This window comes from Triturus cristatus, chromosome 11 (genome assembly GCF_964204655.1).
Source record: "Triturus cristatus chromosome 11, aTriCri1.1, whole genome shotgun sequence".
NCBI lineage: Eukaryota > Metazoa > Chordata > Amphibia > Caudata > Salamandridae > Triturus > Triturus cristatus.
In genome coordinates, this window is record NC_140594.1 from 307,767,751 (window position 1) to 307,784,452 (window position 16,702).

Here is a 16,702-nt window from a genome sequence, read left to right on the forward strand (position 1 = left end):
TCGCGAGGCCGCCGATTATAAGAGGTCTTGGTATGTATAGTAGGAATTCCCTGTCCTTAGGTGGTAGATATATGTGGTTGCACTATTGTAAATAGGCCCTAGGGAGGGGGTAACGTTCTGTCTGGGTTAGTGAGGCTCTGATGAGCGGGTTCTATCTGATCCGAAAACCCAAGCAGAACATTTGGCGTCACGAACCGTTTACGAAACCTGTGTGCGTTGTGGTTGTATCGTGTTTGCTTTCGGCGCGTGCGTGGTTTCGTTTGTATATTATTTCTTTATATTTGTGAGTGTAGTTTTTTTTTTCTTTTTCTTCTTTCTTCTTTCTCTTTTTCTCTTTTTCTTTCTTTTCCGAGATGTTTTCTAGAAAGTCGAAATCTACTTTTAAGTTGCCCGTTGATATTCCCGGCTGGGATTCAACGCCTTATGAAGCCTTAGCCCGTGAATGGGCTGATTCTACTGGTTTGAGTGAGAATTGGAATTCTTTTTTGGAGCTGGCGGAGCCGGCTAATGTGATTACTTGTTTATAGAAGGCGCCAGTATCTAAGGGTGATGAGCTTCCCGTTTTGGGGCGCAGAGGTTGGATTGTTCTGTCTGCGTACAGGATTCTGCATGAGAGGTTGTTGAAGTTGCAGAAATCGCATAAGGATGTGGAAGCGAACTTTGTTGAGATTCAGAATGCTCATACTTTGTTGCGGTGTCAAAATAAGTTGCTTGCTGACAAACTTGAGACGTACCAAACTATTGCCGAGAGGGCGGCTGTGCGAATTGCTCGTTATAAATACAAAAATCGGCGTGGTCGGGTTTCGAAGCGAAAGGTGCGTCTGGTCGTGGCGAAAGCCGGACTGGATTGGAATCCTGATGAATGGGATGGTAATATCTGGAACTCGAGTGATTCTCCTTCCTCGGGTGAGGAGTCTGCCAAGCGCGAGTCCTCTCGCTCCGGCCGTGATTGTAAGTCTGCTTCTTGCGCCTCTGATGGTGCACCCCGTGATTGCGCTCGCCCTTCGAGCGGGGTCGATGCTTCTTACACTGATTGTTCCTCTACGTGTACTGGTCGAGCTCCTTGTGATGCTCGTCCCGCGGTCTCGGTGCATCCAGTTTTTCGGCGGAAGTTGCAGCAGGCTCCCGGTGCTCCGAATGGTATTGCTTTAGACTCTTTGGAGGATTTTACTCAACAAGAAATTAGTGATATTTTGCAGCGATTTCGGCAGCGAGCTGGTGAGACCTTACTCACATGGATGGTGCGCCTTTATGAACTGGGCGCTGCTGGCATTATGTTGGATACTGGCGATTGTTTGAAGTTTTGTTCCTTGAGTTCGGATTCTACTGTACAGGATCATTTTCGTAACTTTAATGTTGGTGGTCAAATTTCTTTGCTTCAATTGGCGACTGAGGGTTGTAATCAAAAATATCCTACTGAGTTTGACTGGCCTGTGAATGACAAACCGTGGTATACTTTGCGCGATGCTGCGCAACGTCTCAAAGAGGAGGTGATGAAAACGGCAATTTTTCTAAATACTGCTGACAGGTTGCTTGATGGTTTCTTGACATCTTCTGTGCGGAATCGTATTATTCGTTCTTCCCCTGTTGCTTATAAGCAGGTCATGATGACTTTATTGATTAATCAGACTGGTAACATGTTATCTGTGGTGCTGGAATCGGTACGCCAACTCGGTGAGTTGGGTGAGTGGTTTAAACCTGAACGGCAGTCCCAGCCTGACACTCGTACTCCTGGTGACAATAAACTTACTAGACGTGATATGTTTTTTGGTCTTATGGCCGATGGTGTGCGGAAGGAGGACATTGACGGTGAGACTACTTCTCGTTTGTGGGAAATGTTTCGCAAACGTGGCTTGGATCGAAAGGAGGGTGCCCGGCGTGTTCGGACAACTGAGTGTGATCGTGGTTTTTCTGACGGTAGCGGTGATGACGACCGCCGTGGGCGCTCTGATCATCGTGATGATCGACGTTATGTACGTGATTTGTCCCCACGTCGTGAGAGAGACAGGGAGAGAGAGGGGGAAAGAGAGAGGGGGAGAGATGATTATGTTAACAGCAGACGTAGAGATGATAGGGATCAATCCCCTGAGTTGAGAAGGAGAGAGGATCGACACAGATTGGCCGATCGAAACCCGCAGTACAATGCAGAGAACAGGAATCCATTTCGTAATGGAGATGGATATGAACAGGAGGTATCGATACCTGGGAAACGTGAGAGTCTTTATCCTGATTTATCCTGGTACACAGAACGCAGTAAAGATGACTAGGAAATAGGTCAAGCTCCAGTACACAGATGGGCTCACAGAGATAATAGACCTTATGTAGATATTGATATTTATTGGAGACATCGTAATATCCAAAGGGCCCGAGCATTGGTAGATACAGGAGCGGAGGCCACTCTTATTCATGGAAAATCAAAGAAGTTTAAAGGTCAGCCTTTTACAATTACCGGATTAGGTGGAAAGGAAACTCCCGCAGTTCAAACTTTACTTGAAATGAGAATAGGTAGAATTCCTAGAAAAGAATACTCTGTATTAGTGGTGCCACTCTTAGAATTCATAATTGGAATTGATATTTTGAAAGGAATGACTTTGCACTTAGATGATGGATGTTACCAATTTGGAACCAAACATTATATATCGTCCAGGCCTGTACGGGTTGGTCGTTTAAGAATGCCCCCCATAAAAGTTCCCCAGGCGACAAAAGTGGTTCGTCAGAAGCAGTATCGTATTCCAGGTGGTCATGAAGAGATTAGTACCACCATTCAGGAGTTGGTGGATGCAGGAGTTATAACCCCAGTTACTTCTGCTTGGAATAATCCTGTTTGGCCTGTACGTAAGAGTGATAATTCTTGGCGCATGACTGTTGATTATCGAGAATTGAATAGACACACACCCTCTTTGACTGTTGCAGTACCGGATGTTATTACCCTAATTGAAAGAATCCAAAAACATCCAGGTACATGGTATGCGTCCATTGATATTGCTAATGCTTTCTTTTCGATTCCGATTGCCCCTGAGTGTCAGGAACAATTCAGTTTTACGTGGAACGGGCGTCAGATGACGTTTAGAAGTCTTCCCCAGGGCTATGTGCATAGTCCTACGATATGTCACCGGCTGGTGGCAGAGCATTTGGCTGAGGTACCGGTTCATCCGCGAATTCAGATATGTCACTATATTGATGATATTTTGATCCAAGGTGAAACACAAGAGGAAGTTCAGACCCAATTGGACAGAGTCATTGAGTGCCTGCGTGAGAAAGGTTGGGAAATCAACCCGGATAAATTACAAGGTCCGTCCCAGGCTGTGAAATTTTGGGGTATTAATTGGCATGAGGGGCACCGAGAAGTGATCCCTCAGGTTAAACAGAAAATTCTTGATTTTGCAGTTCCGAGGAACAGGAAAGAAGCCCAAAGCTTCATTGGTTTGTTTGGTTTTTGGCGCCAGCATATTCCCCATTTGAGTCAAATATTGGCCCCTTTGTACCGTGTCACTCGTAAAAAGAATGCATTTGAATGGGATAAACCACAGCAAGATGCGTTCAGTCTGGCAAAAGAAGCAATTCAGCATGCTCTGGATTTATGGCCTGTATGTGATGGTGATGTGGATTTGAATGTGTCTGTACAAGGCCTTTATGCGAATTGGAGTTTGTGGCAGAAACAAGGCAAGAGTAGAGTACCGTTAGGTTTCTGGACCAAAAAGTTACCTGATGCTGGTGAGCGTTATACACCTTTTGAGAAACAGTTACTTGCATGTTATTGGGCTCTGGTGGATACCGAGCAATTGACTTTGGGACATGATATAGTTTTGCGACCTGAAATTCCTATCATGCAGTGGGTTATGAGTTCGCCGAAAACTCACCGAATTGGACACGCTCAAGAGGCGAGTGTGATTAAATGGAAATGGTATATACAAGACAGGGCACGTGTGGGACAAAAAGGAGTTGCATCTTTGCATGAGCAGGTGGCACGGGCGCCATCGACTGAGACTGAGAGTGAATGTTCCGTACCTTTAGTACAGGAGTCTCCTGTTCAGTGGGGTAGACCTTTTGATGATTTGTCCGCAGAGGACAGAAACCATGTCTGGTTTACGGATGGTTCAGCAAGGTTCATAGGGACGAAACGGCATTGGAAGGCGGTGTCCTATAATCCGATCACACAAAAATTGCTGAGTACAACTGGTGAGGGTAAGAGCAGTCAATTTGCTGAACTCTATGCTGTTTATCAAGTTCTGAAACAAGAGTTACCTGGCACATGTCATATTTTCACCGATTCTTGGTCTACTGCCAATGGACTGGCAGTTTGGTTACCGACTTGGCATTCCCATAGTTGGAAAATCCATTCAAAAGAACTGTGGGGAAAAGAATTATGGCAGGAGATTTGGGAAATGCTCCCACAGAGTACTGTTACAATCTTCCATGTGGATGCTCATACCCCGATAGACTCTCTTGACAAATTCTTTCATAACATTGCAGATGAGAAATCTAAAATTGCTGAGGCAGTGGTGGACAGGCAAGATTCTGATCTTGCGGGATTGGCGAAATGGGCCCACCAGAAAGCAGGACACTTTGGAGAGAAAGCCACTAGCAGGTGGGCTGCTGATCGAGGAATTTATATTCCCCTAGATTTAATTAAAAATGTTATTCTACATTGTCCCATTTGTCAGCATATCAGGCAGCGCAAAGTGCCCCAAATTGTTAAAGGTCATTTACATCGAGGGAAATTACCCGCTCAAATTTGGCAGATTGATTACATCGGTCCACTTCCTATGAGTGGGAATTGTCAATATGTTTGCACTATTGTTGATACATACAGTGGCCTGTTGGTGGCCTTTCCCTGTAAGCAAGCTACCCAATTGAATACTATTAAAACATTGGAATTGATTATGATGTATTATGGTGTGCCCTTCCAAATTCAATCTGATAATGCATCCCATTTTCGTGGAAGATTGGTACAGGAATTCTGTGTGGAAAACAATATTGAATGGGTGTTTCATATACCATATTATCCACAGGCCTCAGGTCTTGTGGAGAGGTTGAATGGACTGCTGAAAAACCAGTTACGTAAATTAACAGATGACAAGTATAAGAATTGGCGAGACTTTTTGCCTCAAGCGCTATTGATTTTGAATAACCGTCCTTTTCTAAATGCTGAATCCCCACTTATGCGTTTGTTTCCTCCGAATGTTGATGCTAAACCCAATGAAATCAGAGAGACTGTGATGTACTGGGAGATTACTCCCGGAGCTTTGGCTCCATGTAGAGCGACCCCAGGGTCGGCAGGTTTAGACTTGCATGCCATGGATGACACCGTTATAAAAAGTAAGGATCGAGTCATCATTGAAACTGGTGTTGGTGTTCATATACCAACTGGAAATTTCGGATTAATCGCCCCTAGATCGGGGCTGGCTGTAAAAGGCATTCAGGTGCTTGTAGGAATAATTGATAGTGATTATCAGGGAGAGATTAAGGTGCTCCTGCTGAATAGCAGTGAGGTTGACTTACTGATACATCAAACTGACCGAGTGGCTCAATTGCTAATAATGCCTGTTTTCAGTGGTGAGATCACAAAAGGCACTGCCCCAACGTTGCTAACTGTACGAGGCCAGAAAGGTTTTGGCTCCACAGATAATCCTGGGGCCAGAGTTTGGGTGCAGTCGCCTAAGAATCCCCCTGAGCAAGCAGAAGTCATTGCAACCGGTCAAGACAACACCATTTTAGTTATGAGACCAGGGAAAGATAGCTGGGAAGCAGTCCCGGCTGACAAATGTTACTTACGAGAATGAATAATGCTTGTATTTGATTCTCTTTCAGATCATTCTTTGGACTGTTGCTGCAGGATGTGTCGGCGTTGGACTCCTTTTGGGCTGGTACGACGAGAGAGGAGGGATCCCATCAACCCGGGCTGAATTGAGAACCCGAGTGTCGCGTTCCTTCGCTGCGTGGGATTCGTCGTCGAACTTTTGGATTACATTGGCCAAACAAGTGACTAAAGCCCCTCATTTCTGCTTGACACCGATGAGATCGGTGACGGACATTCTAGCGACTTGTTTAGTGGCTGTCCCTGCTTCATTGGAGACTTTGACTCATATTTTTAATATATCAAATGCTCGCCCCAATGTTCTTCTGGGCGATTTTGCTGCCCATGAGTATTGCCCCTTGTGTACTGTACTGTCAGACCCGATACCCCCCATCCAGTCCCAAATAGTTACTTATAACATCACACAAGGTGATTTGTGTTTTTTCCTTACTTGTGATCCTAGTGCGATTTCTGAATGTATGCGTTTAAAATTGAAAGGTGCCACTTCATTCACCGCTCATGAACGAACTTTGTGCCTTCAAAGGACACCGAAAACATGTACTTCTGTTCAGAATAACATGACTTGCAAGAGTTTGGTGGTTACCCCCAGTCATTATCGCACGATGTTCCTACCTGCCGGATGGCTTTTCTCATGTGGTAATACTTCCTGGCCATATATTCCCGCAAATATTTCTGGAGGCCCTTGTGCCATTACTAGACTGAGCTTGTTAATGTTTTCGTCACATCCGAATGCCAACTCTCGTGTGATTCGAGATACAGTGAGGTTACAGGAGGATTGTGACTCATCTTTGCATTTATATTCCAAGTCTGAATACCTTAGCCTGGCTATTTCAATTGTTGGTGTTCCTGCTTTGGCAGTTTATAATGCCAAATCTATTGGGAAAATGGCCTGCTGGATGGTAAAAACCATCAATCATACTTCTACAGTCCTGTCTGACATGCTATTAGACGCCCAGGGTGAACGTAGGGCTATCTTGCAAAATCGAGCGGCCATTAATTATCTTTTGCTTAAACATGGACACGATTGTTCTGATTTTGAGGGTCTTTGTTGTTTTAACTTGTCGGATCATACAAAATCCATTCAAGCTCACATTGATAAACTACATGACTTGACAGAAGAAGTTAGAAAACACATTGACCAGGGCTGGTTTGACTGGCTCTTTAATTGGTTACCTGATTTGCATATGTTACGTCAGATATTAGGAGGTATTCTGATTACTATCGGCATTTTGATTTCTATCTGTTGCTTTATTCAGTGTATTCCTTCACTACTTCAATTCTGCACACCTGGTGCTAGACATAGATCAGTTAGTCTTGTTTCATATTATTCTTCCACAGATATTAGTTCTGTTTAATGAATGTATAATAGACTGAAGTCAAGGGTGAAATGTTCTGCTCGATTTTCCCGGCCTTCTTGTGAGGAACAATAATGGAATGTGACTTCAGTCTCTTATCATTCAAGTCTAAGGGTTAGAGTAGTGAATGGAGCCTATTTACTAGGCACTTCGACATGATTCTGTGCTCTTCCCCATAGATCAGGGCTTGCACACATAGCCTAGGGGATAGATTCGTTAGTATTAGGGATAACCTGTCCTGTAGTGAGGGTATTTCATGGAGCTGTGCTGAATTCAGGCCTGGTAGGCCTCAAACGGGAGAGACTCCATCTTTCTTTCTGCTCCGGCAGCTTGGGATGCTTCTAGGTCAAATGTAATGTTTTAGTTATGAGGTGTTATTCGCTTGGAGAGAACCGGTTCAGGCCGGCCCTTATCGAAGGATTGTATTTTTCTTCATGCCGAAGACACTACATCAGGCCGGCCGGCTGGGAACGTGTCCTTGGTACGGGGAGGTACAAGAATTTGGTGGGCGGCTGGTTACGGGCCGGAATTTTCCATGAGGAAACGCACCTCTATATTAGTGAAAGTCTGAGGCAGTTACATGTTCAGTCCGTAGGCGGCATCTAGCCGTTAGCAGTAAAGCTACTACTTATTCCAGGGAAGACAGACGCCATCTTGAAGGCGGAGAAGAACCGAGAGACAGATGCTCTCCTAGCAGAATAGCCAGAGAGGAGAGATTAGCCGATAAGGAAGAGGTCCCAGTGACTCGGAGAAGGGTGATTCCAGGCGAGCCGAGGCACAGACGAGAAGGGAACCTAGATGACCACTGAGTGCAGGCTACATACTACTAAGGTGATGTCGACCCTTTCTTATTAGAGTGTACAACTTAATCTTTCACTTTTCTTTGCAGGTTATGTGTTATATTGTAATGTTATGTGATTGCGTATGTAATGAGTAATAAAGTACCCAGTTTGTAGTGAACCAACATGTGCTGCGTGTTCTTGTATGAGAGGGTAGCCTATTCTTCTAGTCAGCTGCGGCTACATGAACAGATGTTAACCCTGATCAGGTAAGTGGTAACTGAATAAGGGAAAGAGGAGCCCCTCGAACCTGAGAACAGGCTATGCTCGAACTGGCAATCCTTGTGTGATCTGATGAATAGTGAGACTGATTCCCTTTTTGTATGTTATGGTGATCATAGGATGAACTGTCGTATGAGACTGCCGTATGGGCAGAGAGGTCTGGATTCGTAGGGGATCGCGAGGCCGCCACTTGTGCTGAGACTGCCGTCTGGGTAGAGAGGTCTGGATTCGTAGGGGATCGCGAGGCCGCCACTTGTGATACTGTCGTATGGGCAGAGAGGTCTGGATCCGTATGGGATCGCGAGGCCGCCGATTGTGCTGAGACTGCCGTCTGGGTAGAGAGGTCTGGATCCGTATGGGATCGCGAGGCCGCCACTTGTGCTGAGACTGCCGTCTGGGTAGAGAGGTCTGGATTCGTAGGGGATCGCGAGGCCGCCACTTGTGATACTGTCGTATGGGCAGAGAGGTCTGGATCCGTATGGGATCGCGAGGCCGCCGATTGTGCTGAGACTGCCGTCTGGGTAGAGAGGTCTGGATCCGTATGGGATCGCGAGGCCGCCACTTGTGCTGAGACTGCCGTCTGGGTAGAGAGGTCTGGATTCGTATGGGATCGCGAGGCCGCCACTTGTGATACTGTCGTATGGGCAGAGAGGTCTGGATTCGTAGGGGATCGCGAGGCCGCCGATTGTGCTGAGACTGCCGTCTGGGTAGAGAGGTCTGGATCCGTATGGGATCGCGAGGCCGCCGATTGTGCTGAGACTGCCGTCTGGGTAGAGAGGTCTGGATCCGTATGGGATCGCGAGGCCGCCGATTGTGCTGAGACTGTCGTATGGGCAGAGAGGTCTGGATCCGTATGGGATCGCGAGGCCGCCACTTGTGCTGAGACTGCCGTCTGGGTAGAGAGGTCTGGATTCGTGTGGGATCGCGAGGCCGCCACTTGTGATACTGTCGTATGGGCAGAGAGGTCTGGATCCGTATGGGATCGCGAGGCCGCCGATTATAAGAGGTCTTGGTATGTATAGTAGGAATTCCCTGTCCTTAGGTGGTAGATATATGTGGTTGCACTATTGTAAATAGGCCCTAGGGAGGGGGTAACGTTCTGTCTGGGTTAGTGAGGCTCTGATGAGCGGGTTCTATCTGATCCGAAAACCCAAGCAGAACAGGCCCTCTCAGTGTGCTGTCTCTGCAAGCTTAGACCTGTGGTACACAAATCAGTGTTCCCTTTGCTGCACCTTCCAGCAGCAGTTCCCACTGATTCCCTTCTTCCCTGTCCTCCCTGTCCCCGCTTATAATCTCCTGATACCTTCAAATAGGACACTGCTTCCTATCCTGCCTCTCACATCAACTGGTACCCCAGGGTGTCCTTCTCCTGTGTGTCTAGGGACACTCCTACCCTTTCCCCATACCTTCCCCCTCACCTTCTCCTTCTTTCCTTTCCTTTCCTCTTCCTTTCCCCACCTGCACAGTGCCTCACTTCCCTTTCCTCCCCCCTTGTTACCTGATGCTTGCTGCTCCTACCCGCCTTCGTCCTTCGCCCATACTTCTAATTTGACTCAATCCCATCCCTACTCTTGTCCCATTGTATCTGACTTTCAGTTGTCAGAGCTATCTCACCGTATACCTTACACCCCATATCCCTGTGAGTGCCATAGTATCATCCCCTACTCTGCCTCCTCCCACATTTGGTTATCTAACTCCCTCTCAGCGACCCCACATGGAGAGAGGACTCCAGGCCACCCACGCCTGCCCTAGACATGTGCGTTTCCCACCCGCTGTATGTCCTCTCTTGGAATGTTAATAGTCTCACTCACTACATCAAAAGGGAAAAAGTGCTCTCTAATCTCCAGACGAAAATGGTGGATGTGGCTCTGTGACAAGAGTCCCACCTGGATACCCTGGAGTCCTACAAATGGAGCTGGGACTGGGTAGGCAAGGTCATAAACAGCAGTGTAGCAAAAAAGCTGCCCTCCGACGGCAGCCCTCCCTGCAAATGCAGAGTCATGATCCTTATCTAAAAATGGCTGCCCTTCACCATAACAAAGACATGGTCTGACCCTGATGGCAGATATGCATTTGCCAAACTGCAACTTATGGGTAGCTCTTTATGCATGGGCTCTATCTATGCACCGACTGGAGCAAAATGGTCCTTTCTCCTCCACCTGAACTGGTTACTAGTAGAGGTAGGGGCTCCGCAGTACAAATATTGATGGGGACTGAAATCTTGCACTAGACCCGGTTTTGGATACAACAGGTCATTTGGACAAAGCAAATGAGGCCAACAGGGCCCTGCTGGGTGATGTGGCCTCAGACAATGGACTTGTGGTTCACAGGCACCTCAGCCACCCAACAGACAAGGAGTATACTTTTGTCTCCCCGGTCCACGGCACACTCTCCAGACTGGACTACTTTCTCATCTCCCAGAAAACAGTTGCACTTGTCCGGGAGTTTCAGATTTTGGAGGTGGCATTATTCAATCATTCCCCGGTTCCCTTGTCCCTTGAAGTGGGATTGGCCTTCACGGGATGTAAACCATGGCGCATGACTATAAAGCTCTACCGCACACCTCAGGGCAAATCCCAATTGAAAGCTCATGTCTCTAGATATCTGTCGGACAACAACAACTCAGTGGACTCTCTCAGAGTACTCTGGGCCACCGTGAAAGCCACCATCAGAGGCCAACCCATGAGAGACACTGCCATAGCAAATAAACAGTTGATTACTCGCCAGAAGGAGTTGGGGAGGGAAATTGCTTCTCTCACCCTTCTCTACTCCACCCATCCCACCATACCTCACCACTGACGACTAGAACAGGCCCTTAATGGTCTTTTTATCTCCAAGATCAAGTATGCACTGCAACGTCTGAAGGGAAAAAACTATGAGCAAGGGGATTAGGCTGGTCGACTGCTGGCAGCTCAACTACTCCAACGGGAGGACACCATGACCATCCCTGCCATAAACTCGGAGGGGGGCTTCTCACCACGCCCCAGGAAACTGTAAATGCATTTGCCTCGTTCTACAAGAAACTGTACTCTCTGGGGGACTCAGCTGGTGCGGATCGTGTGGCTGCCATTCCGGGGAGTAGACCTCTCCAGTCTCTTGGACAAGGGCAGGGAACTTTTAAAGGGGGAAATCAGCAAAGAAGAGATAGCGCTTGCTATATCCAAACTGCCCTATCACAAAGCCCTGGGGGAGGACTGCTTCCCCACGGAATTTTACAGATTGTCAGCTGATACCCTGCATGCCACCTTTCATGAGGCAGAGAAGATGGCTTCCCTGGGACCCCTCTCCAACAAGGCGGTAATAGCAGTTTTACCCAAACCTGGGAGAGACCCTCTATTGTGTGGCAGTTACAGGCTTATCTCTTTACTAAACTGCAACATTAAAATCCTGGCCAGTGTTTTGGAAAAGCGCCTGGGCAAGGTTATCCCCTCCCTGATTCACCACATGCAGGAAGGCCTTGTGCCTGGCCGCTCCTCCAGGAACCACATTTGCACCCTGGCCAACACCCTCTGGATGGCCAAAGATCTCCCGACTGAGGCGATGGCTCTCTCCATAGATGCCAAAAAGATATTCCTCCGCATCGAATAGGACTATCTTTTTGCCACTATGGAACGTTTTGACCTGGGAGACAATTAATTGCTAAAGTGCGGCTGCTGTTTGACTGTCCATTGTCCCAGGTTAGCTGCAGGGGATTCCTTTCTGACCATTTCCCGATATGGAGGGGCCCACGCCAGGGGTGCCCTCGTGCATTGCTCCTTTTCTCCTCACTATGGAACCCTTGGCCTCTACCATTCACAATTCTGCCAGCACCGTGGGCATCCCACTCGTAAACAGCTACTCCATATCTATCTCTTTGCGAACGACGTTCTGCTTACTCTAACAGACCTCAACCGCTCCCTCCTGGCCCTGCTGGATGTCATTGCTGATTTTGCGGCCCTATCTGGCTATAAAGGAAATTGGGACAAGAGTGAAGCCCTCCCAATCTTGGCCAGTACCACAAAGGCGGCCATACATGGATACCCTTTTCGCTGGCAGCCCTCACGTATCAAATACCTAGGGATACTGATTATTAGGGGCATGGAGGGGATTGTCTTGGACAACATGGATCCATTACTGGCACAGATGAAATGATACTTTGAGAAATGGTCAAATGATCAAACCTGGGGTTTTCCATTTGTGGCAGGGTGCAAACAGTAAGCATGGTTGTGCTGCTGCACCTTACATACACTCTCGGGGTGCTCCCCATACAGGTACCTTTGTCCACCTTGTGCCTCATTGACTCCCAAATCTGATCCTTTGTATGGGGGACTTTGAGACCCTGACTGCACTCGCCCAAACTCATGGCACACCGCTCATCCGGTGGTCTGGGCCTCCCATCTGTAGAGTATTATGTCCTGGCCCTCCAGCTCTCCCAATTGGCATACATGCTCCCTGGTATTCCAGACCCACTGCAATGGGTTCATGTTAAACGGGCGCTGCTGTCTGTAGGCAAAGGACTTTCCATCTTGTACCGGGGCCGTGCCCGCCAATCATACCCTTTGCATCCTGTGTTCCGAGCCATGCACAAGGCCCGGTTGCGCGCTCACCATCTACTCGGGGTAGACCCACAACTACATGACAAGGCACCTTTGTGGGGCAATGATAGTGTACGCATTGATGGCCGGAGCATATGCTGGACCCACTGGAGGGAAGCGGGCATTAAGACTTTGGACCAAATCCTGCTTACCGATGAGCTTAAACCATTTGACCAGTTGAGAGAGGAATTCGGCCTCCACCTGCAGCAAACCTGGAGCTACATGCAACTGCAGAACTGCCTGAGGCGCTGCTTGGGCCCTCGCTCCTGTTCCCTATAGTCCTCACCTCTGGTGATCTTGCTAAGCATGTGGGACACTGCAAGGGAGTGATGTTAGGGCGCTACGTTACGCTCTCAAGCCACCTTTTTAAACAACCTCTTTCATGTGCTCTCCTCACCAAATGGCAAACCCACGTACAGACCTCCTACAGCCATGAAGAATGGACAGTCATCTTAGAAGCTCTGGAAAAGGGCACGAGAGACACCTGCCTGAAATTCTGCCATTTCAAAACGCTGCACGATTGGCATTGGACACAGACAAAACTGAACAGAGCAGGACTCCTCCCCCATGCGATCTTCTGGTGGTGCACAAATATTCACTGCGATATAGCACACATCATCTGTGAATGCCCTTTGTTCCAACCCCTCTGGTTGCACATTTGAACGGTTTTGGGTGCTTCCATGCCACAGCGCCTCCCTCTCACCCCCTCAGTCATCCTCCTCCATGACGTGGGGGACTCACTGGAATTCTCCCTCCAGCAGCGCCGTCTCCTTCACATGGCCCGGGCTACAGCCAAGATATGCATTCTCCACCAGTGGAGGTCACCCATACCCCATCTCAGGAAGCTTGGTTAGTGGCAATGATTCAAACTGCTTCACACAAATGCTTCATTTACAACTTACAGGACCAGACTGAGCTAATAAAGGAGACATGGGCACCCTTCCTCCAGGATGAGACCGCTGATAGGCACCCTGCCCGGGCCCTCCACCCCCTAGAATCGCACCACTAACTCTTGCTGTCTTACCGGATGACTGCTCCCCCTCCCACCTCCCGTCCCCCTGGCCACTTGCGTAACGATGATGCCCCTCCTCAACCCCCACCCTGCCCAATCCTACATCCTCCCCTCCTAGGCTCGCCTTCTCCCTCCTCCCCCCACCTTCCCCTCTCCTCCCCCTTGAGATCTACATGTCTCTCTTCCCAGCCTCTCCTACATCCCTGCCTCCCACCGCCCCATCCCTTTTCTCCTACACCCTTCTCATCTTCCCAACCCCCACCTTTAATCATCCCTTTCCCTTCCTACCTCCCTCCCTCCCTTCCTCAGGACATGCATGTCCACAAGGCGGCAAGACCCACTCATTTTCCCAAGGGTAATTAATATTGCACCCAGTTCCGCCCTGGCCCATCTTTCACCAAGAACCCACCTACCCTCCTAGCAATGGACGTGGGAACCACCACACTAACAGCAGAGGGCTTTCTCCCCTGTTCAATGTGATTCTGGCCTCCCTGCAGCCCTGCTGTCTGTAACACTGGCCCCTGCAAGCACACCCCACCACTCCTCCCCATAGGGAACACCCGAGTACCTCTCCCCCTGAACTTCCCTACTCGAGGACCCCTGATCCACCAGCCCCTTTCTACATATGACTTCTAAGGGACGGACTTGTACTGGTGAGGTGGGTCCATCTCGGGTTATCAATACTGAGCTCTTGTCTCTCTTGGATCCTGCCAACCTTCAAGTGTCCATGTACCTCACCCTTCCCTTCTCAGTAAACTGTATGGCTCCATCCAGTCTATCATTATTCAGAGTTATTATGTTTGGATACCTAAGGTGTTCATGCTGTATACCTTCTGTTTGCTCAATAAAAAATTGCAAAACAGAAAAAATAAATTCAAGGAAAACAGCATTTATAACCATCTGTTTAAGAATTATTTAAGGTGATCAGGGCAAGACTCTCTGCAGAAACTGAGTTGGCTGTATCAGGGAGGCCCCCTGAAAGGCTGGGCCCTTGGCAAGAGACCACTTTTCCCATGCCTTAAAACGTCTCTGACCCATGAAAGTTCATTCATATATACCGTTCAATAGTTTAGTAGTGTTCTGCAACCCACTTTGGCCCTTATTTATGAAGAGCTTGCACCGCCAATGCGTCAAACATTTTGACGCATTGGTGGCGCAAAAATTACTTCATATTTATAAGCTGACATATCCATGAGGATGCGTCACTTTTCCTACCTCTGCATCAAGAAGAAACTGCGTCGGAATGGACTGCGTCATGTGAGAATTAAAATATGCAAGGTAGGCGTTACGTCATAACTTCCTGCGTAAAAGTGACACATGGCTATTCATGGCATTTCACCAAAGGGACCCAGCCGCAGCTTAAGTGGCACAGCGTTGTGGTTACATCAAAATAGCTGTGCCTGCAAAACACACATGTAGGAAATGACGCACCCATACAGATAAATAAAAAGATGGGCTGCTTCACAAGCACCTTGTGCTGCTGGTGCCACACTTTATTATAGGGGTAAAAGTGTTGCTCCAGTGGTGCAAGGGGCTTGTAAATAAGCCCCATAGGTCGAACAGGACAGTTCTGCAACTAGACCTACAGCATGGAGTTAGTAACTTTTCAGCTGATAGCCAGTCGGAGACGACCACAACCATCCACCCCACCGAAACAACCTTCCCCCCTCCATCACACCCACAAAGACAATGCAGGAGAAAGGAGCGCATATTTTCCCAAAGGAACACTCTGACACACCTCAGGTAGAAGGAGGTCATCAATTTTTATCGCCTGAAGAAGCAGTCAATAGCAGATCCACTACACCTGATTGTTCCAAGGCTAAAGGTCACAACAAACAGGCCTATCAACACACCTCCACAGGCTGAGCCCGTTTCGGTGTTACATTTGCTGGCGTCAGGCTCCTTCCAGACAACAGTTGCCAGAGTGGCTGAAATATCTCAGCCATCCTTCTCCTCATTCCTTCCCACTGTCCTGGATGCCATCATCTATCTGACAACCTGCTACCTCATTTTCCCCAGCACCCAGGAACTGAAGATTGAGATAAAGCAAGGTTTCTATTACATAGCTGGGTTCCCACATGTGCTGGGTGCCATGGACTGCCATGGACTGCATGCATGTGTAATTTTTACCTCCTGCAGCCACATCACACATGTATAGGAGCTTGAAGCACACCCACTCTATCAACGTACAGGCCATTGTGGACCATCGGGGACTCTTCACCAACGTGCTGGCCAAATACCCTAGCAGTATGCATGCATGATACTTTTATATTCTGGCACTGCATCATCAATAACTGCTTCAAGAATGACCAATATGGGAATGGCCTACTTGTAGGTAAGATAACATTAATAGCTAACACAACCACTAACATGTATGAATGGATCACATAATACCCATGATAGTGTCTGTTGAGGCAGATAGAAACTGAAGTAAGATGGGTGTGGTAATCATATGCACCATGTATCATGGTACACGTGTCAGGTAAACCAACTAAATGACAATGTTATGATACATAAAGGCACCATAATGTAATTACTATTGTGGAAGGGTATAGAGCAATGCATGTTTTGGACCAATGTGTGCGTAAGTAACAGTATATAGGGGAATGTGTGTGTGTCAACATGTAACCACCATGGTTCAATAGGCATGTCATGTATCCCAACAGACACTATTCTTGGACATATGCATGTGTCTTTAGGACACAGGTCTTCCATGTCAACAGGTACTTATGACGAAACAACTACCCAAGTATCTAGCATATCCTGCTGGTTGAATATTGTTGTGCAAGCACATACCATGTATTGCACAAAAGATACTCTAATTAGACATCTGTGCAAAATTTAAGATTTAAATCACAGTCATGACGGAGATATGTATGATC